Source organism: Rhincodon typus, chromosome 8, assembly GCF_021869965.1.
Source record: "Rhincodon typus isolate 14 chromosome 8, sRhiTyp1.1, whole genome shotgun sequence".
In the NCBI taxonomy this organism is placed as follows: Eukaryota; Metazoa; Chordata; class Chondrichthyes; order Orectolobiformes; family Rhincodontidae; genus Rhincodon; species Rhincodon typus.
In genome coordinates, this window is record NC_063339.1 from 65,901,758 (window position 1) to 65,920,602 (window position 18,845).

Below are 18,845 nucleotides of genomic sequence, written 5' to 3' on the forward strand. Positions count from 1 at the left end.
TGCTCCTCTGATGCTGCTTGGCCTGCTGTGTTCATCCAGCTCTACACCTTGTCATCTCAGATTCTCCAGCATCTGCAGTTCCTGCTATCTCTGAAACATTTGAGGCAGTCGGGCTGTTAATAAACTCGGTAGCTCGTTAACCAGTCGTCTGAAAATGGTGGGTGGGCTATGGATTTCCATGCCTGCTGGCCTTTCCCAATTTGAGGACTGGCACAATGCCATTGTATTGCCAACACTCACCATTAGGGCAATTCTCTATTTAAGCTTAGATGGTATCCCAAATTTTTAATGTAAACCTAATCCCAATTAGCACTTCCATACTTCAAAATTTATGTGATTCCCTAATCTGCATTCCACAAGCAGCCAATCTCTCACGGTGCTGACTGGCACCAAATCGATCATGAAGTACTGACATTGTTTTAGGCAGCTTGCTTCAGAAGTCACATTGCAGGTCAACTTGGTGGTGGGGGTAGACTAGAGGATGGTTGTACTCAATGGAGATACCACTGACCTGTGGTGTACCTTAGCAAGTCTGACACGGGTAATTAAAACAGCAGAAATTCCTTCAGGCTAATACTGGTGTGAGGTTTGCTCCAACCATTGGTCTCACTCTCCACAACAGAAGTCTGGTATTTATAGATTTCTGTTGTTCCGCAGTTGAAGCCAAATGCCACTGTTTGCAATTAGAGGTCATCGTAAAGTGAGGCTGTCGGATAAAAAAAATTGGTCTCAGTGGGGTTTTTCAACTTCTAAAAACAAATAGCATGACAGCACCAGACAAATCTGAAAGGACTGATCGGTGGATAATTTAGCCTTAAGTTCTGCTGGGATAAAAGGCTCCATGTTCAGCAAACAGGTCAGGAGATGGGTATATCTTCTGTACCCTTTTTGCAGCATAATCATAAAACACACTGATTAACATAGTTACAAACTCACTGCGTATAATGCAGCAGAAAGTCTTCCCCCGTGGAGAGATCACACAGTATCTGCATTATTGGACAAACCCAGTATTGAAGTCGATACCAACAGGCTGAATCAAAGACACTGATTCAGAAATCCGAGCAAATTGTTGCTTTACAAACTCGTACGCTGGTCTTCGTGTCTCCTGTATGTTACAAATCATCCCTCTCTGACAACGTTGGATAGGGTAACATGACAGACCTACTTTTTTTCCATTGCCTTTGACTATTATTTGATGACTTTCCCTCCCTTACAGGTAGTTTTTCACCATTTTATTTCCAATTTGTCTGCAGTTAGTTTATGCTTTTCTGCCACTATTTGTGCTTTATTCATATCTCCATGAATACATACCTTGTACTCTGTAGTTTCCCTTTTGATGTGTTCCAGTTCTACCCCTCAGGATCCATCAAATTCTGTTTCATTCTTCAAAGAGATTTTCTTTGTCGATATTCTAGATTATGGTTGATTGGGGTGCAATACAATGTTGGGTCTTGAATTTTTCTCTTCAAATCTTCCACTCACATTTGTTCCAGCAGCACAGTTATTGAAAGAAGGCTGCAGCAAACCCTCTCTCTACTCCCTCGGCTTTAAATGATGCATAATATCCTAATGCTTTCGGTGGCAATTTGCCATGCGAAGAGACAAGCATGCAACAATTGAGGAATCTATTTAATCCAGTCAGAGAAGCCAGTTTTGGTCAGCAGCGAGGGAAAAAATCATTGACGAAGGAAATCAAAATCTCGATTTCAAGACTTGGCTTTCACATTTAAGCCCAGGACAAAGGTCCAAAGTTCCAAATCTTACTAGGAACAATCGGTGTTAATTTTCCATTACTCTCTAAAAATGCGTATACAGTTCAACGGGTCACAGATCTCATTTTGAGTGACAGAAATATTACATGAACACTGGTATAGATCAGTAAAGTTGAATGGTCTATTGCGGTACTACTGGCTCGAGATCACAGAATCCCTACACAGTATGGAAGCAGGCCATTCAGCCCACACTGACCCTCCAAAGAGCATCCCACTTAGAGCCAATGCCCAACCCTGTCCCTGCATTTCCCATGGCTAACCCACCTAGCCTGCACATCCCTGAACACTATGGGCAATTTAGCATGGCCCAATCACCTAATCTGCACATCTTTGGACTGTGGGAGGAAACCCACACAGACAAGGGGAGAACGTGCAAACTCCACACTGTCACCAGAGAGTGGAATAGAACTCGGATCCCTGGTGCTGTTGAGGCAGCAGTGCTAACCACTGAGCGACCGTGTCGTACGTTAAGATTGGGGTTGGGGGCTCAACAAGATGGAAAGAGTAGCATGCGAATTTAATCCAAGATTCATTCCTTTTGGATATACAAGCTAATGATGAAAATTTAATTGCAGGAATGTTGTTCCCAACACCACAGATCTCTTGGGGAAAGGTGAAGTTCTAAGGGCTTGAGATTTTCATTTCGCTGGTTGACGCGCATTTGATGGGTTAAACAATTCGAAGGAAGCTGTGGTCAAACCCAGTAGTACATCAGAAGCAGCACTTGAATATTGCTGAGGAGCCATACTGTCCAAGCTCTCCATCTTGCACACATCGGGACAGGTACAAGACTAATATTTCTATTGGGAGTGGGGGGGAATAAAGAGAAGAGAGGTTGCTAACTAGTTGGCAAATTGATACTGATTGGTTGAGATTGTTGTCATGGAGGAAGTAATGGGAAATTATAGCTTCCCCCAGCTGCCTTTCGAAACAGTCAAGGCTTGAACATTGTTATTTTGTTTGCAGAGAACTGATCCCCACATACACTGCTTCTCGCAAGGTCAAATGGCTATATTAGGAGTTTGATCAATTATTTCCAATTGGTTATTAGTGTAGAAATTAGTATACATCGAGTTGTTGAACAAGTCCTACCCAACCACGACAGTAGACAACGTGTTCTGGTTTGTGCAAGAGCTGGCTGGCGGTTTATGATCTGGACTCAGCCTAATTAGAACAATCGAGGGTACATGCTGTTTGAGTTCATCAGTCAGCCATTAGGAGGAGGTATATCCTACGTTACCTGGCACCAAAACACATATTTCTCAATTTGTTACTCAATTGTATGGTAGAAACTTGATCACTCTGTATTCAATTGCAGTCTGCTGACAAAAACGTTTTTTTTTTGGCAGTGTAGTGTGCATTTAAGCCTGTGTGTATTCTATCCTGAAAGTGGTACTTCAGTCACATCCAACAGGCATAAATGAAAGTGGCTGATTCTCTATACCTGACATGACTACACAGTGATTGACTACGGATTATCAGTCAATAAAGGTCGTTTAAGATTGCATTACAAAACAGCCTCTGCATGTGACAACGTCCTCAAAGATGAGCAACACAGTGCACAGTCATCAACATCTAGGAAACAGCCAAGGATGGTAATCTCATCCAAAAGCTCAGATGACGGTGATAAACAGAAACATCTAAATGACAATATCATCTCAATGTCTCAGCTCAGTTAATCAATGCACTTTTCCAGCACAAACAAACAAGGTTTATATTGACGAAAAATCCACTTGCAGAAAAAAATGCCCCACAGTCTATAAAGCAAAGAATAAGATGAGGGAGAAGGGGTGATCTTGCAGTGTGAGGAACATCAGGCATGCATTGTGTAATAAGTAAAATGCTTGGGCTTCATTAGACTAGAAATGGGGAACTGCCTGGACCGTAACTGAGGGTTTACATTCACCTCACTGTCATAGGGAGGGAGGCAGGGGGTGGGAACAGCAATTCTAGCAGGGCACTTATTCCATTACAGGGCTCAGCTTACTGAGGAGATGAATTCAGCCAACCATTCATCCTGATAGACATAACTTAAGTTTCATTTGAAGAGGTGCGACAAAAGAAGTTGACTGAAAATCCTGAGGTCAAGGGAGGCAAGAGAGAGCGTGCGCGCGACAGCGAGCGCGAGCGAGACAGCGAGCGCACGCGAGAAGGTGGTGGAGGAGGAGGAGGAGGAAAAGAGAATGATAGGGGGAGTATTTTCTGCAGCAAAGGGTTGCCGATTGGAGAGTGGGAGTGAAGAGTCGATTACTGCAAGTGGAATTTGGATGCGTACTTGAGGTTGATAAGTTGCAGCGTTACAACGCTGGACCATGGTAATGACACTAACTGGATTTCTCAGACAACAAGGTGCAGAGCTGGATAAACACAGCAGGCCAAGCAGCATCATAGGAGCATTTCTGCTGAAGGGTCTAGGCCCGAAATGTCAGCCTTTCTGCTCCTATGATGCTGCTTGGCCTGCTGCGTTCATCCAGCTCTGCACCTTGTTGTCTTGGATTCTCCAGCATCTGCAGTTCCTACTATCTCTAACTGGATTTCTCCATGTGTCTGGACAACTGACAATGGACTTATCGTGTGGAATGGGCTTTTTCTGTGCCGTTATGAACCTATGTATACAACTTGAGCAAATAAAAATCAAAGCTCATCTTCCAGCACTGGAGAAACAAAAACAGAAATTGCTGGAAAAGCTCAGCAGGGTCTGGCAGCATTTGTGGGCAGAAATCAGAGTTAACATTATGTCAGGTGATCTTTCCTCAGAAGCGTCATTTCATTTCTGAAGGTGGCCTCTCGGCTTGCTTCCAGCTGGAGCACTGACTGGTCTTCTATGGAGCCTGGCTCACAAAGCACAACAGACTGGCACTGGAAGAGGGTGACAATGCTAAATGCTCAGAGACATTTTGATTCTCCAACACCCAGATGCCTGTTAACCAAACAAAAATGTAATCAGCTGTGTGTTTGGGATCATTTTCCTGCCCTTCATCTGTCTACAGTTCCTTTGCCCTCACTATTCCTGTTTCTTTACTATCCTACGTTGTTTTATCACTGTCCTTTTTTGTCTTCATAGATCAATTCACTTTGCATTTCCTCAGCCTTGTGGCTTTGCCATCCTGTTACTATTACTCTACATGATCTTCCCTCACTGACTTCAACTGCAGGTTTTCAGATGGAGAGGCTATGTCGAGGATAAACTGCATCTACCAAGTTTGACAGGAATGCTGCACCTTCCTATAGCACCCCCGAACTACCATCATAACCTAAGTAAATCCTGAAGAAAGGAGTTAGCAGTAATCAATGGGAACAACGAGCTAAAATAGAAATTACCATGTCGATCTAAGCAGAGAAACCAATGTTGTTAAGGAACAGGGAATAACAAATGAGACACAGGAGGAAGCAAAGCACTGGAATTTCTTGCAGAAATGCTATTCTATCTCCAAATATTTTTGAGCTACACACTGGATCTCGAAAGCTCTCTGCTTTGGGGCCACACAATGAAGTCAATAGCGATCCAATTAAAATAACAGGCTGCCGTTTGAAAATGAAGGTAATTAAGAAAAATTGTTTGAGCACAATTAAAAATCAGTCAACTGTAGTGGAGCTGTAATCACAAGGACTTTAAAACAGATTAGGGGAGAAATTCAAAGCTTCATGACAAACAGTGAAGTGCATCTTCAAGCAATGCAAGTTACTCAAGCAAACATTTCATGTCATTGCCCCAAAATCAAAACAGTCGTATGAATAAATCTCTGAAGTAAAAGATTCATTGCTTCATTGTAATGTTTGGTACACGGTCCTTTACAAGTCAACGCTGAAAAATTTGATAGAAAATAAAATCTCATTCTAAGATTCTGCAATCTTAAGATGGTTTCCTAAGACTAAGGTGCAAACTGTACTACTTGAAGTATTCAATCGGGCTATTCCACATTGCACACTAAAAAGGCCCCCAAATATTAGCAGCAAGTCAAACAGCCATAGTTTTGCCTGCTGTACATCAAGTCTCGAGGTTTGCAAAGTAGATCTGCAAGTGTCTACTGAATTTTGTTGACACTTCAATGCACGTAGAATTTCTCAAACGCTGACTCTGCCAGTTAACGATGACCTAATTGCCCTTTGCAAACACTTTGTTCAAGGCAGTGTACAGTAACAATCTGTGCTGGAGAAAGCAGTGGCTTATCTCATATTATGTGCAATGTTGTCAACTCAGGCCCAACAATATAGAGATTGCTAGAACCTGCAGTGGATCATCTACTTTTATATGACCAGTGAATGATTTCTTCTTCAGACATTGTGAATAAAGTGGTATTGGTCAGTCATTCAACAGCTGCTGTGAAAATCTCCTGCAGACTGAGCAAATCCAAGGAACTGTTGTGACACGAATTCCCAGTCTTGTAAATGGTTCAAGAGAAGGAAATTTATGTGATTAAGAGAAGTAGCTTGTACTTACATAGTACTCAAAAATGACAACCATCTCTCGTGAGACTGCTCTTACAATAGAACACACCTCACAGTGTGTCACAAGATTTATCAACTAATATTTGCCACTGAGCCACTTGACGATATATTGTTTCAGGTTGTCAAAAAAGTTTGATCAAACCAGTACGTTCTAAGGAATATCTTAAAAGGAAGAGAGGTAGGTAGAGAGAGGCAGAGGGGTTTAGGGAGGGAATTCCAGCATCAAAGGCCCTGCTTAATCGTGGAACAATTTCAGTCAGGAATATTCAAGAGGCTGGAGCTGCAGGAGTGCCAAAACTTGGCACTCCAGGGGCGGTGGGCCTGGAGGATGTAGCACAGGCCAGGAAAGAAGCAATGGAAAACAAGGATGAGCATTTTAAAAATAAGGCATTGCTTAACCATGAGCCAGTGCAGGTTGGGTGAGTAGAGTGGATGATGAGAATGGCACCTGGTGCAAGTTAGGCCACTAGCAGCCCAATTTGCCAGCAAGGGGAGAACAGTCTGGTTCAGCCTTAAACAGTAATCACGGTGAGGGGTGGAGTCAGCAGCTGAAGAACAGAGATTGTGCTCAGGGCCGAAAACAACGGCTTCAGGCTTCTGAATATTTCATTGGAGAAAACTTCTGTTCATCTCAAAGCAGATGTCAGACAAGTCGTCTGACAATTTGAAGGTGATGGACTTTGCCAAAACATCGCCAATATCCATTAGCCGAACAAATCTTTTGGTGAATTATTAACATTTTTATTTATTGTGTCATTTGGAAAACAGAACTGCACATTTGCTACTTTGCCCTTGTGTGGTAATGAGCACGGATGCTAAACTGTTCTCAGGCCTCATCAAAGCGGAGACATAAAAGTAACTGTTGTCATTGCAACAGTCAAGAGCTCCCTAAAAGGTGGTTTAAGCAAAGATGCACTTCTCTGACATCTGCCACAGCCTAACTCCGAAATGGATTGTCAGTGAACATGCTTAGTTTCATAAATTCTCAAAGCATTAAAACGATACACAGATACTTGAGATTCAAGCAAAGTTTTTACTTGCAGAAATGTTTGCCAGTCAAAGGCTAATAGCAATTTATAAAATCCATTTACATCAATTCAACCAAACTGTACAGAGCTGTTATTATACCAAATTAAAGTTGACATTCAATTTCTCAACTCAGCACTTGCATTCGCTCTGTTAACCGTTTCCTGTTGTGCTTGCTTCACAGCTGTACAGCAACAGCATCTATTTGTCCCTAGTAATGAAAACAGCAAGAAACTGAATATCAACAGACTGCATGAAGCACATTTGAAATGTCATCGACGAACAGTGCATAAAATTTGAGATAATTGTCACTTTAACTTCATTACTGTTCAAGGTATGCTTAGAGTGAGGAGGCAAAGGAGGGTGGGATTAATCTGCCACCTATATTTTGTCCTTTTCTGCCTGTCTGGGCTGGTAATTTACATTGGTTACCACTCTGCATGTGGAAGTGCCCTCCAGTATCTCACTCATATTCTTTATGTGAGCTAAAGCAGAGAGTGGATCCCCATAACGAAATTCAAACTTGCCTGCAATCCAATCCCAGAATTTTCCAGTACTTTCCAGAAGACATCATCGATCAACAGGATTGGTGACAGGTACTTGGCAATACAGGACTTGAATACTGTTGAAAAGATAGATATCTTTCTGAAGTTTTCCAGCTTACAGGACTGATGCAAGAGCGCTAAATTTCAAATGATCACAACAATTTATATCAGAGACGTGAAACTGTTTCTGTTCTAGCGGTAACTGAATAATACTTTCTCTTCCTTTGTTGAAAGAGGACAGGTTAGCAGATCACTTAAGTCATTGGTAAGTAACCACCGCACCCATGGTCATATCCATGAACAAAGTTTGAACTTATGGGTATATTTAGAACGCTGACTCAGGAAGCCTTTTCATAGAAGTGGCAGAAGCCAGGGTAAAATCCCAGTGACAATTACATTCAGGGAAAACAGATTATAACCTCATTTCAATGTTTTCCCTTGTTTCAGTCCAGAGTGACAAAATGGAGAACTGGACAGCTTTTTACACTGGACGAGCATTTGTCATTTCAAGTAAAATCAATAAATTAGGTCAACTCTGAATTATTAGCTCAGGAAGAATTAGTGCAATGATTTGAGAGTTGACAGTATTATTACTGGATACACCAGTGGGTGGACAAGCAGCAGGAGTGAGTCATTTCTGTTCCTGAATACTGTCCAAATAACATACTATCTTTCTTACTATATTACATCTCTGAATGAGCAAAAGTTTTCCATCAAGTTTTTATAACCTTGTTTCTCATTCAACTTTTTAGAACAGCAAAACAGCAATCAAGAAAAGAACATGGAAGGAGACTACTGAGATCTGTGATTAAAAGCAGGCATCAAACAATATCAGTGTGCCCTAGGTAGATAGGGCTTGGAGTTCAGTCTAGATCATCATCAGTTCCCTCTTTCACCCATTACAATTCCATGGTTGCTGGGAGATCATAATGGAGGGATAATTCAGTTCAGTCAATCAGCTCCCTTGTCTAAACTTCTGCTTGCAATCATGATTTTGGTTAGGAGTCCATCATACATTCCAAACGTAGGGCAATTGATCCGAGGAGCTTACTGGCAGAAATTATGATGATTGAGATTTATTTGAGGCCTGTTAGTGCTTTGAGCTCACAATTAGCTTAGCAATATGAAAACTGATTCAAAGGAAAGGAGCAATGTATCATTGCAAGTGTGAATGACTAGCTTTGGATTCCAGCAGGGTTATGATGTTTCACTGGATTTTACAAGTTTTGAAAAGGAATGAATGGCACATACAGCATTACATTGTCAGGTTCAGTCATGAAAAACTCATGCTTGCTGCTAACCTAACTAAAACTTGCAGGCTGACATATTTGTGATAGCCACAATGACCTGCATTTTTATCACTGAAGGAGTCTATCAAAGTTTTGCCCTGGGAGAAAGCTAACTTTGCACTATTTATAGGTTCCCATTGAAGTGTATGGGCTCCTGGGACTTTTCTGAATCCTCATTTTCCTCCAGGTTGACGAGTCATCATTGGATGATGAGTGAACCCTCTCCAAAAGATCTGCATTATCTTCACGCTAGAATTTCTCCAAAGATTTGTTTTACAGTTGGTGAGAAAAATTAACTTTGAATTACATAGTTGAAAACAGATACAGCACCAATGAACAAAGGATCCGGTGGTGTTCAATGTTTTGAAAGTACTTTAACAATACATGGAATTCATCAGAATAGGTCAACTAAGAAACAAAATAAGTTTGAGTAATTACATGAAAGCAGAATTGTTTGAGGATGAAACCTCATCAGTACTGGGCCAGAAATAGCTCTCTCACACCTGAGCCACATACTCCAGGTTCAGGCCCCACTTCATGCGTTAAGTGCAAAATTCAAGGCGAACACTCCAGTAGGGATATGCTGCACTATCCAAGTTTTTCTCCTTTTTAAAATATGACAAAATTTACATTTTGTCAAATTTATAGGAGCCCACAGTTTTGAGGCATGAAATGTTGACCAATATATTTTTGTTAGCACAGTAACAACGGTGTCATCTACACAGTAAACTCAAGGAAAGAAGGAACGTTAAAAAAAAAACAGCAAATTGAGACCAAATATCATTGAGGAAGTAGAGAGGTTGTCCAGCAAATAAATCACCAGTTTGTATTCACATGAGCAGCAGCTCTGTGACCCTATAAACGACACTGCTAAACCATCAACTCCAAATAGAAAAAGAAAATACCTTTTTTGGGTTTGACAGTGCTCCTGAAAACGGTTTGCAAGATGAATTTTCAACAAAAGAGCTGTTTCAGCATAAACTGGATTTCATCCTGACGTGATGCTGCCTTGCTTATTTTTTTAAAAAAAAAATTGAACTCCTTCTTCCAGAGATAATTAGTGATAATATGAATGGAATTTAAGGACAAGATACCCATCACTACTTTGTTTAACATTATCAAACCCATGTCAACTCAAAGAGAAATCTCATCTTTGTGTGTCGTGAGAACAACAAGCTGCTACAAAATCCAATTTATCCTCTCCAGAAACATATTTTCATCTCTCCTAAGAAGTGGAGTAAAGAGAATACGCCACTTTTCAAAACATCTGGCTCAAAGCAATACATCCCAGCATGTAAATATTAATCAGTCCATTCTCTTGGCTCAGCAACTCGTCAAGTCTTTGACATATACCTCAAAATTCTGTAGTTTGTTTCCGTCCTTCTAAAACACCCTGAAAAGTAATGCTGCGGCCAGACAAAAATTTGTCAGACCCGGCCCCCGCATGTGTACAAAAGGTAAACAGTCAAAATAATATCTTTGAGTTGTTCATTCCATTCAGCATTTTTACTGTTAAGCAGATCCAAGATGGACAGTGATGTATGAAGTTATCAGCCAATGGATTTGTCCAATTGGTCGATTTTACAGCATACAGCATTGCATATCTAGGTCTCCTCCCTACCAGTGTCCCACAGGCTCTCTTTATATGTGCTCTAAATCATTAAGTAATAATGCCCTGCACTTAGGTCTATTTGACAACATAATTAACATTCATCTGCATTTATTTATTTATTTTTTTTTTTTTACACACATACCTTGCCTTGCCTTCCCTTTCCTGAGCAACTGAACAGTTATGCTGGTTAATAAATAAAGAATTGAGCTTTTTTTGCCTACATGGTGAATTCACACACAAGGAAAAGACCGTTTATTCCATAAAGCATATAAATCGAAGTCAGTGACATTTATTTTGCATATTATGCCAATGTATCCAACCACAACGTGTCAACATAGTTGTATCACACTCTGCGCCAATGGTGTCACCAAACTGGAAGCTAACTAGAATATCAATCCTTTCAACACCTTTAACGAAGCTCTAAAGGAGGCAACTTGGCCATCTGCCTCAAGAACAGTGAGGTCCCATGACCATCTCAGCCAACATGGCCAATACCAGTAATGATGGTCAAAAAGAAAAATACACTGGTTGGTTAGAGGGTACGATTTGTGGATCCTTATGGGTAAAACTCAATTTAATCAATGCAAAATTGCTAACATCACCATTCTGAAGTCATTGCATCGAAAAGTTCTCTTTTAAAAACGTACTTATTGTTTTTACACCTCTTGACCGAATTTGCTAACTCAAACTACCAAATTTGGTTGATAGGAATAAAAATGATAAGATACCAGCTTATGTTATGGAAACAGTGATTTCAGACTCAGTAACTTCCAGATGTAGGTAAGAAACACCGAACCAAAGGCCAGGAAAGTTTCGTGTCACTTCACTGATCTCTATTCTGTCACCAGATATCAGTCCAGTTAGCGGTAGAGGCATTGCAAACTGAAAATAGCCAATCGATGAGTTTTAGACCAGGAAATTGATGACTCAATGGAAAATACAATTCCATGAACATTAGGGGAGAGCAGGGATGGGGAACAAGACCTTTGTTTGCTAATGGGCCATCAACATTGACTGTCTCCGCCCACACACAAGTGCTGTCAACATTCATAACTACCAACTCTGCAATCTCCTCCAGTCCTGAAACTTCCAAAATCTCTGTACTCTAACTCCAGCCTTCAGCATCTTTGACTTTAAGTGCTGCACCACTGATGACCAGGTCTTGGTCTGCCCAGGCCATAGGGTCTGGAATTCCCTCCCTAAATCTCTCTCCCCTGCTTTAAGGTGCAGCCTCAAATCTAGCTTTGAGTGGAGACCACCTTACCAGCTCATGTCATTTGATATCAAACCATCTTCAGTAACCGTCCCGATAAAGCAGCTTGGGCCATATTTCTACATTAATAGGTGCTCGACACATGCAAAATGCCGCTGGGATGCAATTAAATGATCATGTGCCTCTAGAGAGGAAAGGTGAAAATTGGAAAGCAATGAACCACTGCCTTATTACAAGAGATATTTGAAGCTCATCTCTTCAGTACATCTTTATAATCAGGAACATTTCTACATGCTAAGTGTTAGATTCAGCTTGTATTAAATTCAGCACAGATTTTGCACTGTTCAATTTGCAGGTCAACATGATAATTGGCTGGTTACAAGGTTAAATGGAGGCAATTCTTTTCACAACTGTACAAATAGGTTAAACAGTAATGCACAGCAGTTTAATGGATAGGCTTCCACCTATCCTTCAATGTAACAAATTGAGTGTATTTTGGTCACATCATAATCATTACTCAATCTAATTTTGTTGTTGACTTATCATACTAGGATGCAATTGTTTAAGAGGACGTGTAAACACAGCATCAAAATTGCCAGCCATCATAATACACAGCTGGTCATGGCATAAACTCTGAAATGTTGCCAGTGAGGCTAATTCCAGTATTCTGAAAACCATGTGGTTTAAAAATAAATACATTCCTCCAGTTTCATTTAGCAAAGGTGAACACAAATGTGAAAGCTTTGCCACGTATTCCCAGCTGTGGACAAGACTTCCGCAAACAGCCACTTGTGTACCATACCTTTGCATCTGCTGCATTTTGTATTTATTCAGGCAACTACTCTTGCGTTCTCGCTTGTGACTGCAAATTTACAGCCACAGATGCATTTCAAGCTCCACATTCTCAACAGCATCCTGCAATATTAGAAACATCTGTTAAGAGAAGCTCACTGCTCCGTCAGTCGAGCCAACATCTGGTGAATAAATCATAGCTCTGGGGAGTTAGCACAGGTAACTAATATAGTGAACATTGTGAATTATGCAGCAGATTTTCCAGAGCTTTTTTCCATTCCATTAGTAAGGTTAGTAAGGCTATGGAGCGATGCCAGGTAATTCAACGGCTTGAGAAGTCAAGAGGATTCCACAATTAGAATGGCCTGCTGCTGCTTCAAAATGCACTAACTGCTAGACTGGGCGTACTAACTTTTGCAGTCTAATTCTTTCCCTGTTCAGACATAAGACAGCATTAGAGCCAAGTTAAAATTAGCTCAAGCAATGAGAGAAACAGCAAAGATAAACCAGGCTGCTTCGGGCTTTGTGAATTCCAGATATAATGCCTACAGATTGTACGCTTTGCCCAATGGAAGGAAACAGAAAAGGACAACATCTGTTGCCATCCTGCTTCGGCAGCATCACATTAGACACATGGCAGCAACGCAGCAAGGTCACTAAGATTATGCTTTTCAATCCAGTGTGTTGTAAGGGAGTAATTCAGTTTAGCAAATCACTTGAGTTTGTCAAGTAGCAGAGTCTGCATTTTATAACTATCAAGGCCCCAGGTATTTTCTAAATTAGGTGACGTAGCTGGTAGTAGTCATAGCATTCAACCATTTGACATGAATGCCCTCACATCAAGAATGGAAAATCCAATGAAGTCATCCCTACTTGATTTCTTTCTAATAACCCTTACTGTGGGGAGAACACTTGTAGCAGGCTAGTCAAGGAGGACATTTGCTGGGTTCAGTCTCCCACAGCTATGCATTCTGCAGAGTTCCATTTATGTTTGGAGCTGGGCAGTGAATAATGGACACTTCGAAAGGATATATGACCACGTAGAACCATACTCGTAAAGAGATGGAAGAGGGCTGAGAAAGCTGGTACTGAAAAAGGAAGGTCAGGAATAATTTTCTTTAATAAAACGGAGATATGTAGTGATTTTGACTATTTAAAAACCCTGTGAGCCTCCAATGCTCAGCTTATTTACGATACCTCAACATCAGCAATAACTTTTTCCCCCATTCGTACAACACCTTTAACAATTCAATTCAACAGTCTTCTACAAAAGGAAGATGCCTCAAGACACTTGTGCAATAGACAGAAATGGAATTCAAAACAAAAGTACTACAGCGGTTGAGGGGAACGGGGAATGTTGGCTGGAGGCGTGGTTGCAGAGCTAAGCTTTCAGAAGGGTCTTACAGAAGTATAGGGAGTTGGAACATTTAGGAAATGAATTCCAGAGTGTTCACTGGATAACAGCATAAAATATCACACACAATGTTGAGGGGAAAAGGCCAGGGGAAAAGGGGGGAAAAGTAGTGTTCTCGGGAGCTGTACAGGATGAGTGTGATGGAAGAAATACAAGCCTGACCTCCTTCAATCCAACATTGATGGTTATGTCTTCAAGTGTCAAGGGCCTAAAGCTTTAGAATATCCTTCCTAAACCAGTCTTCTTCCAAGCATAGGTTGTTGACCAAGTATTTGGTTACATGACCTAATGCATGCCACTGCATCAAATTTTATTTAACACCATAGTACTCCTGGAAAGCATTTTGGCAAGGTTTATTAGTGTTAAGGTAATCATCATCTTTATTTGAAGTTGTCAGCACAACCGTCACAAGATGTACCTCATTTTTGCTTTCACTCTTAATGCTGTATCTTCCACTTTGTCTTGATCATTCATCCAGATTTCTCAGATTGAAGCTACTTGAAACTACTTTCCCACAAGCAGAAGGGTACAGAAATAGGAGGGTCAAGAGGCTTATCACTATCTTTTGAACGACTTGAGAGACAAAGACTTGGAGCAACATATGATCCAGACAAGGCATGCTTTATGTAGAGATAGTAAGAACTGCCAATGCCAGAGTCAGAGATAACAGGATGGAGCTGGAGGAACACAGTATACCAGGCAGCATCACAGGAGCAGGAAAGCTGACGATTTGGGTCGGGACCCTTCTTCAGAAATGTAGCTGTTCTTTTTTGCCCTGGAACAGGCTGCTAGCCTGTTACCAGAAATTATAGCTTCAGCAGGCACCACAAAGCATTGCCGACCAGTTCTTAATAATCGTTTATGTACCAGACCAGATCCCCCTTCAAAGTATTTTACGAAGATATCCTAGACCCTAACTTTTTCTTATTTTTAAAGGCAAATGTGAAGTGCCTGTTCCAGATGCAATGTGACTGGTCAAACTACTTGACGTTAAGCAGAACTGTAGTTTAAAATACAACTGAAGAAAGAGGAATTGAGATTAACTTAACTCTATTGGAAAACCTACCCAAATAATAAATACAGTAACTATTACGAATTAACTATTCCAATGTAGTAACATCCCACAAACACGCGCCTTGGCAAAAAGGAAAATTCAGACAGATTCTCACACGCAGTTCTCTCATTCAGGAGGGCCAAACCTCAAGAGAAAATTCAGTAAGTGTAGCAGCCCGGAGACAGTGAAACTTCCAACTCTGAGACCCCAATAGCTTCTGATACTCACCAAAAAAAAAATCCCAGAAATGTGGATCTGAGAGAGCTGGCCACACCCATTCAGACTGTTAAACAGACCCGAAGGCCTCCAAAGCTGTTTATATTACCCCAGACTGCTCAGCACCTCTGCCTTACAAATCTCTTCAAAAACAAACAAAAAAGACAAAATAACCTTCCCCGAGCCACAGCATCATCACACTGCCCCAGTTATATTGCAAGGACTGAGTCACAAGTCAAACTGGCCAAGTTATGAATGGATCTTCATTAGCTATGAAGTCATGAGGAGGAACTCAAACCCACAGTTTTGGAAGGTATTATCCAAGGATCCTTGGTGAATTGCTGCAGTGCATCCTGCAAAACATACACATTGTTGCAACTGAGCATGGATGGTGGAGACAGTGAATGTTGAATGTGGTGTGGTGCTAATCAAGCAGGCTGCCTGATCCTGTATGGTGTCAAAATACAGATGTGTTTTTGAAGCTGGAGTATTCCAGTTCACCCCTGACTGTGACTTGTAGACGGTGGTCAGGAAGAGAGTGTTACTGAATTCCGAATCTCTGACATGCTTTTGAACTGCAATATTTAAATGGCCAGTCCTGATCAATTATAATCTGCAGTATATTGCCAGTGGAAGATTCAGCAATGGTAATCTGAGTGAGCAATGTGGAATGATGGTTACACGGAAGAGTTGGAGATGGTTATTGCCTCGCGCTTGTGTAACATGAATGTTATTTGCTATCCATCAGGTAAAACCTTAATCGTGTCCAGATTTTGCGACATATGGACACAAACTGCTTCAGTACAGACTGAGAATGAAATCTTTGTTCCTCCCAACTTCACCTTGAATTCCGTTCTTTCCTTTCACCAAGTTAAATCATCTTCGCTTCATGAAATGGTGCATTAAATCTCTGCTTGCCTAATGTGCAAAATAACAATCTAACTTGCATTTAAACAGATCTTTCAAATCCCAGAAATGTCACTGAATTATGTGGACAATTTCACACAGATGCAATGATACATCAGTCTTCCATGATAAAAAGGATCTTTTAAAAATAAAATTACACTTACATTCAAGAGAATGCAAAATGGTGTGGAATACAAATGAATGTTTATTTACACCTCGATTAATATTTCCATTTCTTTCGGCAATATATCACAAATATTCAAACGGCAACTGAGCAGTTTCTATTCACAGTGAACAAAACTATTGAGGTTTTGAGAGACCTGACTCCTCAATCACGCAACAGAACACTGTAGCTGAAGATCATGATTCATTGCAAAGCCTGACACATGTAAGATTATTGATCTCACAGAAGACAGCCTGCTCAGAATCTAGAATGCAGGTCGTTATCAAATACAAAGTTGACTTGAAATCACCACCTCAGCAGCTAAACTTCAGGCTAACTATTTATTGGCAACCGTTAAAAACAGACACTTGTGCTTGCAAACTTGATAAAAATGTGTACAAGCAGTGGAATTCTAAGCATGGTGCATCTGCTGCTATTTGTCTACAGCCAAGATAACTATAAGCCGTCCTGCTAACCTGTTGGAACCTAATCGGTGACATTTTTGGAACCTGGGATTGACTGCTCTTTATCCTGGTCTAGGTACATTTCCCAGCCATCAAACCAACAGGCTAAAATTAGAAAGCAAAATGTTTCTGTTTCTTGCAGCATTTTCTGGTACAGATCTCAAGAATCAATTAAGCCTCACCTTCCCTCTGCGTTCAACACGTCAAAAAAAAAAAATCAGGTCTAGTGAATTTTCAGCAAAGTTGAGCAGATCAGGGCAAACCTTCCAGCATACTCCAAGGTCTTTTCCCGAAATTTCTATCATGAACGCCTACTGACAGTTTCACTGCTTTATTGATTGCAAGCATTTCTACAGCACATCGGCTGGTATAGAAAATCAATTTCATAAAACGTGAAGCCAATCCTCCTCCGAAGGTCTCATTTCTCATTGTGTTCGCAACTCGCTTCCTTTCAATATCACTCTTACATCAGGACAAACTGGGTTGCGCCCTCCAGAGACCACCAAAACCTTGACTTTCAGCATTACAAATCAGGAGTTACTGATTCAGCAATGATACAATGCCTTGACTGTTCCAGTTTCTGCTCAGCAGCGACATAGGAAGGTGGCCAACTTTGCTGCCATTATCTTTGAAGCACTGAAGTTGCCCAAAACAAGTTTGAACACTTCATCACCTTTTCAAATAGTTAGGACTTCCCTTAGGGTTGCAAGGAGCAGGTTTGGATGAGCACCTCTAATGATTGCTAAATTTAACGTGCAAAAGTGAGAAACTAGCAGTCAAATATTCAACCGAAGTACATATACTTCCCAGCATTTTCTGATTATGAATCATCCTTAACATTTTGTACATATAAGTGTGCCATATCCGACCGCCTTGCTCATCAATAGCTTCCCAGAGGCACAATTCTACCTCTCTTGCTTCGTTTTGTTCACAAATAAAATCAACTAAAAGGAGGACTTATTTCAAAACAGCGTTCAGGTAAAACAGGATCAGAATTCCCCAGATACTGAATGCTGAATTGAAAGAGGTGCCAATTGTGTTGATGATGAATGTCATATAGATTGCAATGCCTCATTTTCAGAAGAAATAGGTTCTGCCCTCTGCCTTTGTGAATGCAAACAAATAATATCGGCTGCTCACTTTGGAGGATTGAATATTGCACCAGCCTTGCATCACTTGGATTGCTTAAGATGTGTCAAGCACATTGCAAGTCACTTGCAAATCTAAAATATTGGCCATTTGTGCGCAGCATCAGCAGATTTAGAAGCATTTATAATGATAGCTCATTGACTGCCACTAAATTAGTGCTGAACACATCATGCCTACCCAGATTGAGCAATCACTATGTATAAAGTAAGCAAGGTTATTTGTGCCCAAGGGGTTTCGAATTTTCTCTGTCATCAGAGCTGTAAAGACTGCTTCTGACATCTATACTTTAGGGCCTGCTCTCAGTCCTAGTGCCGGAAGAGCTTCACCTATGTACTTGTGTTACAGTTGATATCAAATTCCTTTTTGGGGATGTGGAAAGTGACAGAAGAGGATATTTTTTCAATCTCACCAAGATTTACCTCGTGTTTCTGATATGCCCAATCCTCCTCAGGATTTCTAATCTTTGACAAGCACAATGTTCAATTCCTGAAGCTTTTCCCAAATATTGTTTCCTGGATTTTTAATATTTTTTCCACTGTTGGTACAAGAGAAAATTTACGACACAATTAATAAAGGAAAAATGCACTATTTATACTCCAGAGATAGCAGGAACTGCAGATGCTGCAGAATCTGAGATAACAAGGTGTAGAGCTGGATGAACACAGCAGGCCAAGCAGCATCAGAGGAGCAGGAAGGCTGACGTTTCGGGCCGAGACCCTTCTTCAGAAATGGGGGAGGGGAAGGTCGTTCTGAAATAAACAGGGAACCCCCTTCCCCTCCC

At 40.9% G+C, this 18,845-nt stretch overlaps 1 long non-coding RNA gene across 2 annotated transcripts in view; it reads right to left on the reverse strand.

Moving 5' to 3' along the window:
- LOC109917769 overlaps positions 1-18,845 on the reverse strand; it is a 142,881-nt gene that overhangs the window by 45,783 nt on the left and 78,253 nt on the right. The window contains exon 4 of one of the 2 annotated variants that reach the window (XR_007262611.1): positions 7,774-7,869. The exons of the other annotated variant lie outside the window; for it this stretch is intronic. This is a non-coding gene — a long non-coding RNA (uncharacterized LOC109917769). Of the gene's footprint in view, positions 1-7,773; positions 7,870-18,845 lie in introns of those variants that run through there. 2 annotated transcript variants of the gene reach the window in all.